Source organism: Centruroides vittatus, unplaced genomic scaffold, assembly GCF_030686945.1.
Source record: "Centruroides vittatus isolate TY-2023 unplaced genomic scaffold, ASM3068694v2 contig_397, whole genome shotgun sequence".
NCBI lineage: Eukaryota > Metazoa > Arthropoda > Arachnida > Scorpiones > Buthidae > Centruroides > Centruroides vittatus.
In genome coordinates, this window is record NW_027122212.1 from 605734 (window position 1) to 612820 (window position 7087).

A 7087-nucleotide genomic window follows, 5' to 3' on the forward strand; every position below is an offset into this window, starting at 1 on the left:
TTGTTAAAATTTAATTTAAAGCTTGAATTATCTTGTTTGTGATTTGCATAATTTTTTCATTAAAAAAAGAAAAGAAAAAACATCAGGTATCTCAGAATCAGTTAATGTTGTATTGAATATTATTTTGAAATACCACTATTTTTTTGTTGTTGTTCTTGTTGCTGAATTCTGAAATGTAAATTTCAACGGATCAAAATATGTTAACAATAAACCATTTAATAAATGATCTTCTGAGAGTATATGAAACCATTATAATAAGGATTACAATGGATACTAATCATTTTTCATATATCATCAATTTTGATATATTGAATTCAAAAATAAATCTATTAAATGCTATCATCCAATCAGTAACACTTATTTATTTGGAGTATGTTTATAGAATTTTTAATACAAATTGTTTTCTGTCATAGCTCTCTTTTCCAGTTTCATACAAAAGGATGTTCTCCAATCAACCAACTAAACTTGTTTTTCAGAAATCTTATTTTAATTGTTCATGTTTCAAATGTTTAATGTACATTTTTAAAATTTCTTATTCAATCTAGATTATTTCCAAAAGGGAATAATTGCTGAAAGACTTTTTTTGGTGACTAATTTAATTATTCTATCTGAACTTTTGAAATTAATTTATAATTTTGGTATATAAATGAGCAATTGTTTATTCTGATATTGTCACGATGCCAGGCTGCAATTTTAATTATAATTTAATTTATTTAATTTAAAATATATGCTCTCCATCTCAAATTAGTAGTGACTTGCTTCACTATTTTGTGTACATTATACTTTTTGATTTGATTAATGATAGATTCAGTGCCAGTCATGTTACTCCATTCAGGGGAAAATTTTTGAATTGAAATAACATGATTTCCAGTTTGCATCAGAAGTTCTTATATAGCTAATTGCAGACTCCTACTCTTAAGGTTTCCACATCTCATCTTGGATTTCATCTATCTAACTCTTCTAGAGATTAAGGAAAGACAGATGGACAACAGACAAATTCCCACAGGACAACAACTTTCTGCCTGCTGCCTGCCTGTTGTCTGGCCTTAATCTCTAGAACAGAGTTAGATAGATGAAAGACGAGATGAGATATGGGCAGGAGGCCCCGATTTTAACCTATCTAACTGGAAGTCACATGATTTCAATTTGAAAATTTTCCCCTGAAGGAGTTACAGTAAGTCAAAATCTTCTCAATGTTTGTACGTACTATAGAAAAATAGCAAAAACTATTGGATATGCGAAAGTAACAGGAAAAGGAAATAAATCAGCTGTAAGATTATTACAATATTCACATAATAGCAAAAAATAAATAAATTATATATTTTTTAAATATCTATGGTGTATAAATTCTGCTTGTTGCATTGAGAGGATTTTGATGCATAAATTTTGTTATAAATATTGAGTGCCAAAACAAACGTTTGATAATGAGTGGACATTGCGATATATCATCACAAGTAAAAACAGAATTGAAACATGGCTTAGGAATAGAAGTAAGTACTTCAACTATTCATAGATAATTAAAACGTAACAATTTGAAAGCAAGAGTTAAGCCCAAGAAGCCTAAACTTACTAAATTACATAAACAGAAACGTCTTAATTTTTCAAAATGCTATAAAGACTGTACCTTAGAAGATTGGAAAAGGATTGTATGGTCAGATGAATATAAAATTAAGAGAGTTGGCTCAGGTCGGCGAAAATGAGTTTGGATTACATAGATGAAGTCTATAACTGATCGAGAAGTACAAACAACATTGAGATTTGGTGGTGGTAGTCTTATGGTCTGGGCTTTTATTACCTATTTTGGGCCTGGAATGCTGTTCTATGCCCAATAGAATGGCTAGGGTTATTTACACTGAGATACTTGACAATTATTTGTTACAATCTGTTGATTATTACCACGTTAATAGGAGCTCTTTCATTTATCAGCAAGATGATGATCCAAAACATAAATTCAGGAGGACAATGTCATGGTTTTGGGATCAAAGTATTAGCTTGCTTGAGTGGCCGCCTCAATCGCTTGGTCTCAATCCAATTGAACACATCTGGTCCTTTCTTAAACGTTGCTTGTCTGACCATGTGGCTCCTGAAAGCATCCACCAATTATGGGAACGTATACAGGATGAGTGGAACAAAATAACATCGCACGATTGCAGGAACATTATTAATTCTATGCCTGATTGCATTAGGAAGGTTTTAAAGGCCAAAGGAGGCTATACTGATTATTGAAGTGTACTTTTTCCACAAATATTATATAGATTTTTGTCTGCATGAAAATTCTCCCAATGCATACGTTCTTTGTATGTTACTATTATTAATAAAATAATTATATTATCAGCAATATTAAAATCCAAAATGTGCCGCTTCCTATGGTTCCGAGTTTTAAGTATCTATGGGCCTTTGTCGAGATGGGGGAAAACTGGCCATGTAGAGCGAAGTAGTGAAGATTATGTTGGAAAGAGGGTCAGAAAACTGGTAGTAAAAGGAAGGAGGAAGAGAGGAAGACTAAGGCTGCGTTGGAAAGATAAGGTGGAGGAAGACTTGAATCAGAGGGGATTTAAGAGAGAACACGCCCTTGATAGGAAGAAATGGAGGAAACATATTAGAGAAGGAAATGCCGACCCCATATAGGCCTAAACATGGGAAAAGGCGAAGATAAAGAAGAAGATTTATATTATAATTATATACATAAACATATAAGTATACAAATATAAAGTTTTTCGTACTAAATGTGCTTTGCAACATTTTCCAGTTCTTTAAAATAGTCTCCTGTGTTCTTTGGGAGGATTTTGACGCTTACTGTATATAGATGACTGGCATAACTGTTGTTATCAGGAAAAGTATGATGTACAGGGCCGACACACTACTAATTTGAGATGGAGAACATATATTTTAAATGAAGTAAATTATGAATAAGATTAAAAATTTCAATCCGGCATTGTGACGATGTCTCAATAAATAATTGCTCGTTTTGCTTCTTTTTCCATATGCACTAAGTATGTCAAATTTTCCATAGGATATAGTTGAAAAACTTCATAAACAAATCCCTTTTCCTGTCGTAGACAAATTTCCGTGTAAAATGTTCTTAAACCAGAGCATTTTATACGGGAAAAATTTACCCATCTTAGTGGGGGAAAGTTGGGTCTTTTGAAATTAAACTTCTAATGCGGGAACAAAGTTAAATAAATTGTTAATGTTATATAGCCTATATATAATAACTGTTTAAAAGTCAATACAGTAAAATAGTTAATTGTGAAATTTATAACAATTTATGAAATACATCATTCAGCATTACTGTCTTATCTGCTGAATAAAATTTGCAAAACTATGATTTTCAATATTTTTTAAAAAAATATTTGACATTACAAATAGAAATTTTGAAATCAAAATACGCAATAAAAATGCCTACAATGGAAACTTGTTTTATTCAAATACAGCAAGTCCTCACTTAATGTCGTCGATAGGTTCTCGGGAACTGCGACGTTAGGTGAAACACTGTATAGGCCTACTTTTAACCAACTTTTCACAGGCTAATTGATATACTGTAAGTAAGGTCTAATACCAGCGGCGAACGCAGGCTATGAAAAGGGAGTACAAGCTATGAAAAGGGCATTGTACAGTACAGTACATTATGCAAGGAGCTTTAAACTCTACGATTCAACGTCGGATCAGCGCTGGTTACACTCTGGGCTAACTTGGCTTTGAAAACAAGGAATGGTCAACAATACGGGTCAACATACCCAAGGTCAACATATGACGAAGTTGCATGGGTCAATGGACAAATATCGTTTAATAGTTTCTTTTATATTTGCGAAATAGGCTAGATGTCACGAATTTTCTGTTTGGATCTCCCTTGGGGATTAGGAAAAAAGCAACCGAGATGAAAAGGCATGCACGTGCCCCAATGTACCGGTACGTGCGTCCCTGTCTGATTAGGTTAATATTAGCAAGCAAGGTTGCGGGCCGAAGTTTTTAACCCGAAAACGTGAATGTCGGACGTTCACGTTTTCGCGTTGAAAACTTCAGCCGCAACTCGCTATTATTCTAACTGGATCGTGTTTGCAACCTTTAGCATTTCTTTTCCACCTCGTAGAATCAATTTAACTGTTTATAAAGAAAATTTGACATTACAAATGTATCTTTCTTAATGACTAAGCGAGGACTTGTTGTATATGTTTAGAATAATCAATATACAGTGATACCTCGGTTTTTGTCGATAATCCGTCTGAAAACAATAGCAAAATCCGAGGCAATTACTTCCATATGAATCAATGTAAATCCAATTAATTTGTTCTAGACACTCCAAAATACATACCAAAAACATCTTATAGAGCAGTGTTTCTCAAACTTTTTGGACCGCGACCCCCCTTCTGCACTTAAAAATTTCAAAAGACGAATAAGTATGTGTCAAAAAACATCCCGGAGGGAGAGGGTTAGGCTCCTATTTAAATATTTACAGTCAAACCTGTTTTTATGCGCTCTTTTTATGTGCGATTTTTTTTATGCGAATTTTTAATTTATGCGGTTTTTTTTATTTGTGCGGTATAGTTGGCGACTAGTCTCGTGCGATTCGTCATGTCTCACGTTGACTTATTATAGCTAAATAAACTTATATAGCATAAATGCACTTATTATAGTAATATTATTGCATGAATATGCGAAAAATGAAATAATTTACTTTTTAAGTCAACAAAACACCACCTGGACAAAAATATGTAAAACAGACGATAGACCAGACGATGCAGTCAAGTGCTGACATCTGTTGTCAATAAATTCTATTTCGTACGGTTTTGAGTTTTCTGTGAGACTTTTTTTATGCGGTCCCTGTTGACCGCATAAAAAAATATTTTTTAAATTGTGTTGCGAAAACTATTTTTTACAGCCATTCGTGAAGTTTCGTGCGACTTTTTTTTAATGCGGTCCCTATCCCCCGCATAAAAACAGGTTTGACTGTATATTTATTTTTATTATTTATATGTGCAATTTATTTAAGTAAAAATTATTTATATATTTTTTATTTCTATTATTTCTAAACATGAATCCATAGTAAATTTATAAAATATTTGAAAAATTGATCTGGCATCAATTTTTCAGCGACCCCCCAAAATATTTTTCACGACCCCCACTTTGAGAATCACTGTTATAGAGAATAAATGTAGTGCTTAATACTCAAAACGGGTGTACTATAGATTACCACCTATGGAATTTCAGGACTTTGATTATATATTTGAACTCGGGACCGAGACGAGTTCAACGGTGCCCTATTTTTGGACCGGAGACGAAAAATAAAAAAGTTATCATCCTTTTTAAGTTACCATATTTTTTAATGCTCTCATGAAGACGGCACCATAGTTGCTAGTACTGCCATCTTGCGGTAAAGTCTGCAAACCATGACGTCGGACTACGGTCATGTCATCTCCAGGAGGGTTAAACACGCGATATGAGAGCGGAGAGAGCGACGCGACTTCCGATCATCGCGCGATCGCCATTTCGGTTAATGTTACTTATGGCAGCGAACATGGCGGCCGTTCCCACTGTTCGTGCTCCCGACTGACCTCCGGAGGGGAGCCGCCGGCAGGCCGCAATGTGCTAAACGTCACTAGTTATTGATTCACGGTAGTTCTTGAACAAAGTAAAAAAAAAGGGGGGAAACGTCTACTAAAGGCAATTTAACGGCAAGCGACGCGACTCCCAATCGCGATAGCGAGGCCGACTTAGCGGAGAGAGCGACGCGACTCCCTATCATCGCGCGATCGCTGGAAATAAGTATGATAACTTTATTATTTTTCGTCTCCGGTCCAAAAGTAGAGCATCGTTGAACTCGTCTCGGTCTCCTGAGTTCAGATATATACTCAAAGACCCGAAATTCCATAGGTGGTAATCTATAGTATTCCCCTAAAAACAATACAAAATTACGCTCTTATAATAATACGCTTACAATACGCTCTTATATAAAATGAGTATAAGAGCGGCCGATTTCAGCAATCTTAACGTCGCTCTCGTATTTTTCAATGATTTTCTTCTTCAACTTCGATCGTGTTCCTGGCCTTTTTCGAAGGGCTGCTGGTTCTGGAAACTTTCTTTGGTCCTATGATGGAACAATGAGGAAAGGAAAGCAATGGACTTGTTCAGCTAGACGGGCGGGGTAATAATACTCACATAACGAGAAACAACGCCACACTGAGCAGGAAAATGCGTGGGTCGCCCTTTGTTTTCGCAAAATTAGCAGCGAGGTCACGTGGCCATGCGAGACAAATTTTTCGCAGAAAAAATCGACGATAACAGAAGTCAACGAAAACCGAGGTATTGCTGTAATAAGGACTGAAGAGGGGCATGAAATCCGAAATGCATATTCGTTGTAAATTACAGAAAATAAAATTCTACTTTTTTCATCAAAAGGAGTGTACCTGTATGATTTGTTCTCAATAGTAACTTTATGCCAAGTTCCAAGAAACATACAACCTAAAATCGCATTTTATCCAAGATTTGTGTAACAGCATAATGGTAGTGTGGAAAAAACTTTGAATGAATTTGGTAAACTTTTGGGAGTTTTAAAGGAAATTTATGTTTTATTATTTAAAAAATGTTTTTGTTGAAAACTCTGAGTATGAACGTAGAAAACATATTCTAAATAGATTAACATGTTTAGAATGGACGGTGCGTCATTTAAAGTAAGGATGACATTAATTTTAATGAATTTCAGTCAGCAACACTATATTAAAGGCTTTCTACGGTTATGATTTAGCGGTTCCCGAAGCTTCAATGCCGCAAAAATAAAACAAATTTCACATCAAGTTAGAAACCAAATTTTTCAATATTTGTAATATAACAAGTAACGATGGTAGGTTTCTGTTGGGGGCCATCAGCGATTTCAATGAGAAAGAAATCTGACGCGTGACGGGACTGCAAAATTACGAACAGGATGAGTTCCTTTCCGTTTCGTACGCTTACTTCTCGATCCCATTCTTCAGAAATGGGATACGAATTGATAAATAACACAGGGCATATAAGAAAATAAATACTTTTATCAAATTTATTCATTCTCGGGTTTCTATTTTGATTTCAGATCGAATCGATTTGTTCGTTACTA